The 14535-nt window shown below is 41.8% G+C and overlaps 1 protein-coding gene across 5 annotated transcripts in view; it reads right to left on the bottom strand.

Annotated features, from left to right (window-relative positions):
* Window positions 1–14535, bottom strand: part of ches1 (checkpoint suppressor 1) — a 151231-nt gene that overhangs the window by 83948 nt on the left and 52748 nt on the right. For 4 of the 5 annotated variants that reach the window (XM_069514841.1, XM_069514844.1, XM_069514842.1 and 1 more), the window contains one exon: window positions 9732–9806. The gene's annotated coding sequence lies outside the window, so the exon portion shown is untranslated. Of the gene's footprint in view, window positions 1–7886; window positions 8062–9731; window positions 9807–14535 lie in introns of all 5 variants that reach the window. The other variant, XM_020091984.2, reaches the window with a different exon arrangement.

The following is a 14535-nucleotide window of genomic DNA, read 5'->3' as shown; positions in this document are numbered from 1 at the left end:
TCTTTCAGCCTTCTTTTTGTCCTGTCTCTCTCTCTCTGCCTCCCTCGTGCTTTTGTTTGACTTTATTTTCATCATCAAACATGACCATTTGTCACCGTTGACACAATGTGCACTGACCTCCAGCGCGCTCCGTCACTTTGAACCTTCGCCGTCCTTCTGTCGGGATGACTCGCACAGACAGGGGACACGGAGAGCGAGAGAGAATGGAAGAATAATGATGAGCATTTAGCAGGGGGTTGAAAGTCTGCTAGAAACTAGATTAAACGGGACAAAAGCAAAGACAAGAACAGACAAAGACAGGGCACAACTGGATGGTTCCACCCCGAAATAGTGGCCATCTATAACACCTCACAGCTGAGATGCCCATGTTGAGTAAACTGGAATGATGTAGTGTGGTGTTAACTTGTCATGGCAGCTTCCACACGTGAGCGCAGCGAGGTTATATGCATGCTATTCCTGGCTGCAAATGTAAAGATAAATGTATGTTAACACGTGACAAACAAACACGCAAACACACACACACACACACACACACGTCTAATTAACTCCAGCTTTGGTTTACAGCTGTCAGTCGATTGAAAATGTAGGTCAAATAAGCAGACTGTCGGATTGTAATGAATAAATTCAGATCAGTAATAGTAGGCTGTGGAATCCAGACTATCTAGAGTCAATATGAAAAGAGCAAAAGACAAGAGAGAAAGTGGGATGAAGGAAATGTGTAAATGGAGAATGAAAAATTAGAGCAAAAACGAAAGAAAGAAAGAACTGTGAGCGATTTAAAGGACAAAGTGAGTATTAAAAGGAGGCAGAATGAGGTTTCTCAGAACAGCAGATTTCTTGCTGACAAACTGTGAAAATGTAAGAGCCCAAAGAGGCTGTGTCAAGACAATTTTGACCTCCTTGTTGAGCACGCTTAAGTATACGTGTTGTATGTGGCTCATGCAAAGGCATTTTATTTAAACATTTGCAGGGTGTGTTACAAGAGCTGGTCCAAAACCAGCAAAGAGAAAAATAGAGAGGAATGGATTTGCACATCCTGTTTTTGTCAAGTTGCCAGTGACCTCGAATCTGCATGTTTTTTGTTGGATATTAGCTCTTGGCTAATAATGTCATAACCTCAATTTGTTTTTAAAACTTTTAAAATTGTGTGATATGTTCTCCAGTGGTTAATTAAGAGCTGACCCTGATGGATGCAGCTGTACTGCAATTGCAGACACTGGTATATTCAGTAAGAGACTGAAGTGATAGACTGTGATATGTAGATATTAGATCAAGAGAATCAATTATTAATCCAAAGATTCATATTTAATCCCAAAATGTTTTGGCAAACAGTCAGTGAATCTGATATATTTTAAAGAAAGGTCCTCGTCTTCAGTGTGACAGTAATGGATAATAATTCAGGTTAAAATGGTCAGAAAATGTATATCATGACTAAGTGATCTGATGTTGGCGAGAGTAGGGACACAAAGTCTTTCCAGTTCGATAAACTGAACAATCCACGATTTAAAGACATAATGAAAATGAGAGTTTTTGTGTCATTGTTTATAACATACTTTGTTGAACCTATTTCAAATCAAGATTTGACTTGAAGGGAAACACACTCTTTGTTTTGAAAGTCCCAAATAAAGACTGGCAGCAATGTTAGGTTAGCTTTACTTCTGGCCACCAATCAGAGAGAGAGAGAGTTCATTTGGATTTTACCAATTGTTAAATAATATTAAAAGTCAACATTCCATCTACAAAAATTCAAAAAGACACTTTTTGGATCATTACAAAGCTGACTGATGGTTGGCAGCCCCCTGGATCGAGGGAACACTGGCCTCCCTTTCCCAGGCCGAATACACGAGAGCCTGAAAACACTGGAAAAGAGATAATCTGTCACTGTCTGTAATTTTTTGACGTTTGAGGCAACAATGTAATCCAAGGTTTTGTCTGTAGTGTCTGCTATGTGTGTATATAAAGTATATATATTTGCTGCACCTTTTATTATTATTTTTATAAAAATTGAATCTTTTGAGGAAGTGATATTAATCCATTCAGTGATGTGAGTGGTAGTATGTTGGAAGTAATATCGTACTGATTTAACCTGGCTAAATGAAGCTCTTGTGAGGAGCATGATGGGATTACTGGTGGCTGGAGATGGATGACAACAAAGAGGGTAAAAGGTGAATAAATATGGCACAAACTGTGAACTGAATGGCCTGAACAATTTAAGTCTGGTTAACAATAACACCTAATATCCATAGTTATATTTATTCCAAATAGGTGTAAAGGTTTTTTCTGCAAACTGCATTCAGACTCAATTTAAAACAGCTGCACTGTATTTTTTGCCCAACACCAACATCATATTTAAACAGGAACACGAAGGCTTTGTTTGACTATTGTCCAGACTTCACCTGTTGAATTTCATCAGTCTGTAATTACTGCGAGCACGCCTTGTGTACATGTGCCACGTGTATACTGGGTAAACTGCATAGTCCACTGTATGCCAGACACATGCAACTAATGTGTGACTTTGTGATTAACAGGAGATGAGTGAAAGCTTTGGCTATAGAGAGTGACAACACGGGGGGACAGACGCTGCAGAGGTGGAAATGAACAACATGTCACTCAGGCTGGCTTTGTATTGACATTAGAGGTCACCTCCAGCTCCAGCACAAGGGGGGCAAAGTCAAGGTCGTCAGGGGCTAAGATAGTAAGGAGGGTCGTGTAACATGTTAACATACACACCAGCAAGCTCCTCTATTTACCAAGGCCTTTGTTCCTAATTAGATGTGAGTCTGTGGGTCCTCCCTGTGCACATGAACAAGCAAACACACATACATAGGCAATCCCTATATACGTCGCATGCATGCAGCAGCTATAGGTTCTCTTTGCCAACCTGCTGCTCAGTATAACTTCCTGCCAGGTGCATGGTGCATATGACCACACAAACCCACGCACGCACACGCATGCACGCACACGCATGCACACATACACGCACACACACAATCACGCACACACACACACTCTTTTGCAGCAGCAGATGACTTTAGATATGTATGGATTTAATCCGTGCCCCGGGTGCTGCAGAGGTATTATGAACAACAAAGGCCTGATAAAGATGCCATTTTAGTCAATTTAGCTCCAGGATATGATTAGTAACGACCCACACCAGGTGAGAGGCCTGAGGCTACGGCGCCGCTACGCCAATAATGAGAGAGGACAGAGAGAGGGAGAGATAAATGGATGGAAGGAGAGCGAGCAAATCTTTAAAAGAGTGACTGGTCATCTTGTGGGGGAATTAGATACATCTTTAAAGATCACAGGAATTAAATGGCTAATTTGGTGAATGGAAATAATCAAGAGTGAAGAGTCAATTAGGAGCAGATTTCAAATTATTTCTGACAGGTACAATGATAACAGTTTACAAACAGGGATATAAGATGCACACCCACAGTATGCTGCTGGGATGTTTTTAAAGTTTCGAGTTTTAAAGTACTGGGTGTTGCACACCTTTCAGGCCACAAGAGAGCAGGGCACACTAACATGATGTGAAAATTAAACAATATGGTTCATGATCCTCCTGAAACATTAAACAGCAGACTCGAAGCTGATAATTAATCACATTAATGAATGTATCAACTGAACCTACTAGCTTGTGTTGATTCTGATAAAGGATATAAACTAGTTGTTTTTATGTTGTACTATGCTGCTACCAAGAAAAACAGATAACCACAACGATATACAATCAAAATGCAAACTAATAGCAAAACAAGAATGATGACAGGCACTAAAAGTTGTGAGATTTAACCAAAGTGCAGCAACAAGTCTATCTATCATCTGTAAGCAGCAGGAATCATACCCACAACCTAACAAGCACCAAGTCCACTGTTGACTCTGGTATATGAGGAGGCCCAGTGAGCTCCACAGCTCCAAACTGGTCCTTCAGTATTTTTCAGCTAACAAGCTGAACTGAGCTGAGTTCAGCGTGTACAGGAAGTGTCGAGTAAAGCAAGTCTGTACAAGAGATTGTTTCAGCATCAGCTGCTTGAGTAAAGTTTGTAGAGGTTTGGAGTACGGAGCGTCTCAGTTGTGAATTCATACAGTTTCGGAAAGTCCCCGGGAGGGAACATGTCAGTCAGTCACTACAGCTGTGCCGCTTAAAGGTACCATATGTAACATTCAGAAAACCCGAGTTACAGTTTCCTCTAGAGCAACCACCCTCTGAAGGTTAGAGTTAGTTTAGGTTCAGTTTAACAAAAGAGAAACACACTAATGAGGAAACAGGCTTCGAAACAACACCGCCAGGAAACAAGTTGCAGTAATTATAGTTTGAATTTGAACTATATTTGATATTAGATCATATATTTGGCTCACCAGTACAGGAACAGAGTTAAAACCAAGTGTTGCGTTCTGGTCTGGCTTTGTGAAACGCTCATTTGTGAAGTCCCTTCATGAATCAACAGTTCTAACACTGGTGACACTAGTTTTGTTCTCATGTGGAGTTTGTGTTGGAAACTGCATTGTGCTGGGAGTCAGTCATTTGTTGATGTAAGTGGACTTCATTTCTAAGCTAATGTTAGAAAGTGTTGCACACTGTTGGTGCTGTAGGGAAATGGAGGAGAGGCATTGTGGGAAGACACTCAGGTGAAAGCATAAACATCAATCATCAGGATTTTACTGGAAAGTTTGTCTGTAGTCATTTAGTTTATGTTACAGTCTGATCGCACAAAACAGTGATTTTCATGTAAATTGTCTCAAAATGTTTCATATAAATGGTCTGTATGTATATATGTATTTATATATAGCACTATAAAAGCTCAATTTTTTCACAAGGCACTGATGTGACATTTGAACCCTGTCTGAAGTTGTAATCCTTCATTTAAAATGGCTGACAGTTAAGGAGAGCAGGTCAAAGATACATGGCTTTTTCCTGGATGCAGTATACGTATAAGTATAAAATCATGTCAAACTCACTGTAGAAGCTATTTGGTGGCTCAGTTTGGCCCAGCGTTACCATAGTTGAAGAAAACACTTCAGCTTTTGAAGTTGTAATGATTCAAAACAGACAGCAAACACAAAGCATCGTTTCAAAGGGAGGCCCAGAGGAGACAAGGAAACGAGAGACATGAGTATGAATGGGGCTAAGGGAGGAGAAAACGGCAGCTCTCTGTTGAGCGCAGCAGGTTAATTTGCTCTTGTAAGAACGAGGGCTTTCCCTCTAGCCGCCCTTATCTTTGTTGTCCTCCTGGATGTTAGTGTCAAACCGAGAGGCAGTGTGAGGATCCTGCTTCGGCACTGTCACCTTGCTGGTTGCAGCCCAGGAGTGACAGAGTAGCAGCTTTACACTGTAATCCTGTAATTATGTCAATTAAGGGGCTGAAGAATGGATGTGAGGAGCGGAAATGTTGTAAAGAGGGGAAAGTAATATCACATACTCCGGGAAACAAACAAACCCATTACACCAGGAGGTGATGTTGAAAAAGAGGATTTACTCTCTGTTATTGAGCTCTAATGAGTTAAGATGTTTTTAATTGGTCAAACAAGGTCCAATCATTGTTGATAACATTCCTTGAAAACGGCTTAAAGAAAGACAGATATAGCTGGAAAAGTGCGAAATGCAAATTCAGGATGAGTATCAGGCAAAAGGTCTGAGGGAAGAGTGTTGTACATTACATCACATAGGATTTAGAGCAGCTATATTGAGAGATTACACAGAAACATAGAGTATACAGTTATAATCTTATACGTCGTAGTCCGGTGCGACCGCTCTTTGTTAGGTGTTTTACAGATAGTCAGCCTTGATGACTGGTGAAACACTCACTGAAACATGCTGCAGCAACCAAGGAGGGTGCTGAGTCTTGGTCAAGGAGAAACATCAAGTCCAAATTTCTTGTAGAAATACATATCCCAGTCCGTCTGATGAAAAAGTTGAAAAAAAAAATAGTCATGTTGAACTGAAGTGTAGGCTTTACCAAAGTTTACTGTAATCACTGGGAGTGCAAGATTCCTAAGACTGATATGGTTATTATGGTAGTCCCTAAGGAAAACACAGAAAAGACTAAAACCACAAACTTGCTGCATACTGGCTTTTACCAAAACACAAGGGTGAGAGCACAAACACTGGCCTTGGAAATATGAAAACACTGAAAATATAAAATCCCAAGTACAGTAGAAAACATACTAGAAAAACCACCAAACAAATACTAAATAGGGGGCGTAGAAACACTTGTAAGACCAAGAAAATGTGCTAGTAGCTAAACAATGTCTGATAAGACCTCAACTGACCTTGTTTTTTAATATATGACGTATGACATAAAATGTCCGATCCTGGACAAGGCGGTTCGTGCAGGAATGAAGTTCAAAAAGGCAGAATAACAGTTACACAGGACCGAAGAAACTCAGGGAATCTAAAACTCAGGAACACGAGTAAACAAGCAGGAACAAAAGAGGACTGACATGAGGTGAGGCAAACTGAATGAACACTCTGACAAAGAAGAAGAGGGAGCACAAAGACTAAATAGGCTACACAAGGGACGTAGGGGTAATTGGGTACGGGTGAAATTAGGCCTAATGGCAAGGAGACTAAAGTCTGAAACCAGACAAAGACAGGAAGTAAAATAAGGTAACATAAGAAAACAGGAAGCAAATCCAAAAACAAATACAAGCAGAATGTTTGGAAAAGTCCAGTTATTCTGAAGTCCTTTAGTGGGACAGATCACAACAGCTTGAAGGTGGGCAGAGCTACAACAGAGCTGTCATGGCTTGAGTTGAGTTTGGAATGAAATTTCTTTTTGTCCAGATGTCAACTAGCTAAGCTCTGCTGACTGTATTTGGACAGTTACACAGTTTTTTCTCCTGAAGATTTGAACATGCTGACCTTGTTAGCCAGCCAACTAGTTAGTTAGTTGATTACTCAGTGAAGCTAACTAGTGGACATGATGATGGACGGCCACTAACATGACAGCACGACAACACAGGAGCTGAGGCCAGTATACTACAGGACTGGATCTGTGTGAGGAATCAGATCAGCGTGTATACAAGCAATCAATGCTCTTGGCTTCATCATTCTGAGACGATTGCATCTGGAGCTCGGTGGGGAGATCATGACATGGCCTTTTTCGAGGGCAAGATTCTTGAGAGACCGGCAAACCCTTTCCCTGAAGATCGTTTGAAATGAAGATCAGACTTCAATGCACCAAATATGAGTGATAAAAGTTTACAGTCTGGAATACAAAGCTAACAGGAGAGTGAGGGGGATGTCAATCAAACAGTCTTCACACTCCCACATGCTGTTCTAACCATTCACAACAAGTGAAATCATCTGTGTGGGTGTACAAAGGGTGTGCAGGGCCTTTAACAGAAAGTAATGTGACTAATTACTTCTGCTGGTGACTAATTAGCAATGAATAATTGATTGCATATTTCAGGTAAGGTGCCCTAAACTGCAAATAAACCATACCTCAAAGCACGTTGTTGTATTATTACATGACTGCTGACTACAATTTTTAAATAAACGCATTTATTAATGTCATCCAAGCACAAAATGTTCTTTTGTGTGCCACTTGGTAATTTCTTCTTTATTTGCATTAGAGTTGTACCAGATTTCCTGCATTTTTCAAGTGTAAGACTTCTGTGGTATCTCTTGTTGCACCCTTATTGTATTTGTGTTAATCTTTGGCTTATTCCCTGGGTCGTGAAAACTTGTGCACACGTCCACCATAGAAATGTGTAAAAGTGGTAACACACCACTGTCATTCTCTTACATCGTTGCATGTTTCTGCTGTTCAGTTACACCAGTTAACAGGGATGAGTCAAGGATATATAGTTAAGTGTTTAAAGGAGCACATGCAGTTGACGCAGTGTTATTCTTGTTTTCCTCTGCAGTACCGCAGGCTACATACCTTCTCTGTGGTTCTGATCCATGTCAGCCATCAGCAACAATCCCCCAGGAGACGTCCCTCGCTGATGACATCATCTCTCAGCGTGGGAAGTTGATGGATCCCTCGCCATTTTGGTGCCCGTGGTTTTGATGAAGTGGCGAGCAGGTAGCTGAGGGGGGAGGTGAGCGGAGGACGACTGCCAAAAACACCCATAGCGCTTTGTCAATGTCAGGGAGGTGCACTCAGGTCCCCATGCAGCCCAGACAGAGATTAAGAGCAGGGAGGATAGTGGAAGTCGTGCGTGTGTGTGTTTACGTATGCGTGTGTGCTTGCACCATCATCAGATATATCAGGTTATCTCACTACACCACCATCTATTATAAAGTGAAATATCTCCACATGACTCACTACACGAGCAGCTAGGATGTGTAGTCACTCCCCCCCCATCCAGTGTTTCCATCCAACCCTTATTGAACCTTTAGCCTGTGAACCGGCCCAAGATAAAGAGTCACAAGGGGAGGTCAGGGGAGGTCAGGGGAAGAGAGAAAAGGAGGGGGGAATAGCTGCAGAGTGTTGCGCTCTCTCTGTGAAAGCGCAAACTCTCTGTTCTTCAAACGGCTTCATCTCACTTTAGTCTTGCGCTGTAACGGACCAGCAGGGGGCCTCACAGCCGGGAAGCCCGCCATGAGCTCATACAGTTAAAATGTAATTTAACTGCATGAGAGCATGTGTGTGTGCATATGGATATCTGAGACAGCATGTGTGTGTGTGTTAATGTGACACTGTACTGTATATAAGACAAGGACAACGGGAGATGCAGGGCCTGCAGCCTTATTTCTGTCAAGGGCAAATCAGACCTGTCAGAAAGCATCAAGCCGTGCTGCCATGGCAACGATGTTAGCACCCGCGAAGGTCACAAGATGGAATGTGTGTTCGCCTCCTGCTGGGCGGCTGTCATGAATGACACACACACTCACACAAATTCAATCTGTTTAAAGCACAGAATATTATTTATCAACTGTTTTTTTGTTTGTTTTTATGGTTTGCTGGGATGCAGTTGGGATCCTGCGTTTCCACGGAGACACGTATTGTTGAAGTTCAGACAAAGTTGATTTAATTTTGTGTTTATATTTCTGCAGTAAGATGAGCGGCTTTTTCTAACCATGAGAGATGTATCACTCTGAAAGTGCTCTACTTTTATCGAGTCATGGGATAAGAATCACAGATTTGAAAGCACACGACTGTGTACATATCAAGATTAACACACACACACACACACACACACACACACACACACACACACACACACACACACACACACACACACACACACACACACACACACACACACACACACACACACACACACACACACACACACACACACACACACAACACTTCCTCGCACATCCACATACATTTCTCAGCAGGTTCACAGGCTCATTAGAGTTTTCCCAGCTGTCTGAAGAGGATCTGTGGGACGTCGCCATCACTTACCTCAACTACATAGGGATCTAACGCCGTCTCTCTCACACTCTCACACACACACACACACACACACACACACACACACACACACACACACACGCTCACACACGCTCACACACACGCTCACACACGCACAAACAAATGTGAGCTCAGAGCAATGTGCATTGTCTTTTCCACAGGGCCGGCTGCTGGCTAGATGATGAATGTGCTGCTCCACTGTGTGTCCTCCCTTTGTTAATAGAGTGATAGAGCCACAGTGGCACCCTGCGCTTGCCACCCCTCCTCTCAGCTACACCCAGGAAGTGGTCATAAATAGGCACATAAAGCCACAAAGCCCTTGGCATCTGAACAGGGTCAAAGACGCTTTGTAATTTTTACCTCATTACAAGAGTGGAACCATTTCCATACTGCACTGCCCTTGGGATGAAGTCCTCTGCCTTTATGGGAGACCCACTAAAAAGAAACACAACAGAATTAGGAGTTATAGCGATCCTGCCTATTGTTTTATGAGATAGTTATAATTCTGAAAACTTCCCTTTTGAGCCCTCAGAGGAATAAAACATCTTCAATGAAAATGATTACACTTCATGCCTCGAGACAGAGATTGTATCATCAGCGCCACCCTCCTCTTCCTACTCCATTGGTCAAGTTCACACCCAAACACCTGTCACTCATTTTGACGAGCTGTCAGCTTTGTACAGCACCTAGCCTCGGGCTGAGGCGTCCGGCGTCGGTGAAGCTCACAACAGATGCTGAAAATGTTGTGTTTGAATGGCTCACGTCGACCGAAAACACGCAGCTTCACTGTTCTTTTGCCACTGTCGTCATTTCCCAACAGTGGGTTTGTTGTGAGCTGTCAAGCTAAGAGGTGCTCGTTTTCATGCCAGTACAACACAAGCAGAAAATAGCAGACTGGGCAAGTGCAGGAAGTAAAGCTGTGCCTGATTCTTTCTTTAGTTTTTAAACCCTCTGCCAGCAAATGTTAATACAGAAATATCCAATCCATCCTTAGGGCTGCCACTTTTATTAAAAAAATCTAACTTCTGTTTGAACTGATATACTTAAATATAACTGTCATGACTTGTGTAATTTCAATTTTTACAGTCTATCATGTAAGTGCAAGAGACCGTTTGAGGTCATTTGTGGTTCAGCGGAAAACCCTCTAAAATTCCTTATCAGATTGACCTTCCACAGTCAATACTGACCTAAAAGTAAACTAAGCTAATAAATGAAAATTGGGGGGACACAGATTGATGGTGATAAGATTATCATCGAAGCATCTGAGAAGCAGAGTGTGATTGTATTTTCGGATCTATACCACAGACGTCAAAATTACCAACACAGATAGTTGGGAGACAGACAGCAGCTGCCGATGTTTCACACAGTGACAATAAATGTTAGGATGGATGCAACCCATGGGAGGAGGAGGTGGAGGCAACAGGAAATGGAACAACACAATATTGAGTCAGCAGGGACGAGCACTGTTAGTTTACCAAGGGATGTATGACGTCAAGACACTCATCTGATGTTTTCTATGTAAATTAAGTTCATATGCATCATTGCTGCTCATGATGTGCAAAGCAATTAATCTTCTCCTGTGACAGACAGACAGAAAAAAAGAGAGATCAAAATGTGTCTTACATTGAGAATGGCTTTACACCTTCAGATCTCACTCTAGTCTGCATGTATGTCTTGTGCTGTCTTCCTGATACAATGGAGATGATAAGACTTTGTGTGTGGTGGACAAATCATGGTTATGATCGAGTTCGAGTTGACTTTTCATGTCATTCATCCATATTTGCTATCATACTTTTCATATTTTGTGACATTTTTATCCTAGAAGTCACATTCACACGTCAACTCTCAGTAGCAATCTTGGGTTCAGTGTGTTGCCCAAGGACACTTCGGCATTCAGACTGGAGGAGACAACACACAGGAAACCAGTGCAATAACTTATATGAACTACTCTATATAAAATTCATCCAAGCCATAGAATATATACAAATCATGCGTGCAATACACACTGCACTTTTAAACATCTTGGAAAAGTTATTTTTTCAAATAACCTTCAAAACTACAACTCCCAATAAATAACTCAGAGTTGTTCTGTGTGTAAAAATAGTAAAAAATCATACAAGAGAATTTACAATATTATAGTGTTGCAGCACTATGAGAGAGAAAACTATGATGATTTAGTCATTTTGTAGGATAATAACAACAATAATTGATTCAAGCTTTTAGTGAACATTGAAAGTGAAAAAGCATCATGTGGTAGCGAGAGTGTGCGGCTCCTCTCAGCCTACACTCCACAGTAAGTAGTAGTTAGTTAACCTTGGAAAGACATCAGCTCACCAGTAAACCACCGTGACACCGAGCAGGAACAGGACAATGAGCAGTTTTGCATGGTGAAGCCTGTTTTGTTGTCTGTCTGTTTATGTGACATGTCCAAAATGTACCAGAACTGTTTTGTTTCACTGCAGAAAATTTGTACCGTTGCAAAGTGTTTGGTGGTTCAACAGAGATGAACTTGGGTTGATCAAAGCATTTGTTTGCCAAGAACGTGCTCATTAACATATAGTCTGTAATACCTGGCAAAGGCATTAAAGGGAAATTACAAACGCTCGTATTTCTATGTTTGTTAATAGTATTTTACAGCCAGTGTTGTCAGCGTGCTGTTTTTCTTCAGAAGCGGTGTATAGTCAGTTATGATCTTTTATCACCGCGGGTGCCACGCTGCGTGACACACTTTCATCATAGTGTAGTTTAACTGTGAACAAAACAAACCTCCTCCACCTCGGGGGTCTCTCATGCCTAAACACAGACCTCAGGGGATCGTTCTGATCGTCTGCAGGGTTCCCAGGGCAGTGCTTCACTTCTACTTATTTATTACTATAAATTTATCGCCTGTGAGCCTGGCCGTGCATAAAAGCAACAATACATGTAATAATATGTAATTTTTATGAATAAAAGCCATTTTTACCTCTTCTTTTGTACAAGTATTTACTGTCGTAAATGCTGATAAGTAGGCTACCATTTCTTCAGCGTTAAGCAGGGAGATTCCCCTGACACAGGCAGTAATGGAGTTAATGTTTCTCAGGATACAACAAGAGGGGTTTGATTAGAGTACAGTAAACAGCAGAACTGGGCACATGTGGCAAAACCCCACGAAAAACCAGTTCCAACCATTTGGCATCTGCGTCCTTCAGAGGCTGCATTTAAAGACAGAAGTGACTAGACTGTTCCGAAGGCTCCTTCAAATGGGGCAGACAAATGCATTGTTTCATCCCTATGAAACAAAGGCTCCAGTAGCTGGATCTTTCCTGGCTCAACGTATCCCAGGATTCATTGTGCTTTGGTGACAAACCGTTTTTCAAAGAGGTAATGGCACCTTCAAGACTTCCAATGATTGAGTAACACATTTCAAATCAGCTGACTGGCTCACATTACATGTTAAAAAAAACAAGGGGCATTAAAACTTTCTCATCATGTCCAGCTTCAGATCTGTTGCTGGGCAACAGCCTCTCTAGACCAGACAATCTCTTTTTGGTTTGGTCTATGTGGTCTAAGCGGCCCATGAAGACCACCTATTTCCTCGACCGGGTAGACCAAGTCCTCCAAAGGATGGAGCCCCTAAATTGAGACACAGCTTCTGGTCCAGTAATGTCAAAGTAAGGTGGACAACTGAAAAACCAGCACAGAGAAAATCTTTTGTGCACCAACCCTTTCTGCCAAAATAAAAAAATACCAACTCACAGATTAGCACATCAACACATGGTGGTTGGAGACTTGAAACAAGTCTCACAGCCTTGTGATGTTTCAGCCTGTCTGCATCAAGGTCCCTTGTATTTGATCCCACAGCCTCACTTTGCTTTTGGTTTATGTCTTGTGACTCTACAGGGAGCAGGACAAGATTTAGAGTGAGACATCTATGTGGGCAAACACAAAAAACCAATAGACATAGAAGAAGCAAGCCTCTCGGGGTAATAAGACGGCCGACTCATGTGAGCTTTATGCATCGTTAGTTTCAGCTCCACTTTGTAACCTGTACAGCCTCCTCCTCTCCCTCCCTCTTTCCTTTTAGAGAATTGCTATTTGGTAAAGCAAAGATCCCAGAACAAAATAATAACAGCCAGAAAAGGAGGGCAAAAAAAGGAGCTGTTCAAAGATGTGATGTTTGACCTAGAAAAAATGTCTACGAATCCTCTTTGAATTATTGTTTGGAGTTACGAGTGGCAGCAGCACGAGCTCTCGCTTCAAAACCAAATGTGCCAACACTCAGGTTTTCTGATTTTCAGGGTCAGACTTCTGCTTTATTTGCTCGGGCTCTTACAAATTCCCCCTTTGGTATTTGGTTCATTCCAATTAATGGCAGCGGAGGATGTTTGAGCAGCTCATTGATGTTTATCGGTTTTGATGAGAGAAAACTGCCACCATCATGAGCCCTGATTATAGCTTTATTCATCTAATGCCAACACACACACACAGTAGAAAATGACGGAGGTCTGCAGGATACATTGTACTATAGATCCTCCTGTGCTGTGTTGTGTTACAAAGCACTGGAGCACACATTCAAACAGTCACACAAAACTGTGACTGATAAAATGATCAAATGGCGGCAGAGCACTGATTACAGCAAGTGATTCACCGTCAACAGATGTGTGATTGTAAACAAGAGGAAATTTGTCAGAGCCCTGAATCAAACTTCCTTCCCTTACATGGCCGCATTTGTCTGTGTGTGTGCGGCACAGCGCCTCATCAAGGTGCTGTTATTATTCCGGGCAAACTTGAATTCCAGCTCTGGGGAGAGAACAAGTGGCTAAACAAAAGCTCAGGTTGTCATTCTGCCTCTTTGATCACGAGCGAGGGATTCAAAGTTTCCCCCAACATCTAAAACTTTCCAAGTCCAACGTTCACCCTCCATCTTCTGTCAATTTCATCTTCTTCACCACCACATCTGATACCACCGTGATTACAGCGCCGTCTTTATATTTATTAATCTGATGGCAACATGTGCTCGGAAATGTTTATTAAACTGGCTGAAAATAAATTGAACACAAATTTAATCAAAGCTTCATGCACTGTGTGTGACTCGGCTCCAAAATGCTCTGGTTAATCTTTGCTTAATATTTGAGAATAATTTCAAGGCTCATTTCAGCTCAGTCCATGACACATTGATGTGATG

Source organism: Paralichthys olivaceus, chromosome 19 (assembly GCF_024713975.1).
Source record: "Paralichthys olivaceus isolate ysfri-2021 chromosome 19, ASM2471397v2, whole genome shotgun sequence".
NCBI classification, from domain to species: domain Eukaryota; kingdom Metazoa; phylum Chordata; class Actinopteri; order Pleuronectiformes; family Paralichthyidae; genus Paralichthys; species Paralichthys olivaceus.
Note: the sequence above shows the minus strand (reverse complement) of the source record. Positions and strands in the feature narration are given on the sequence as shown.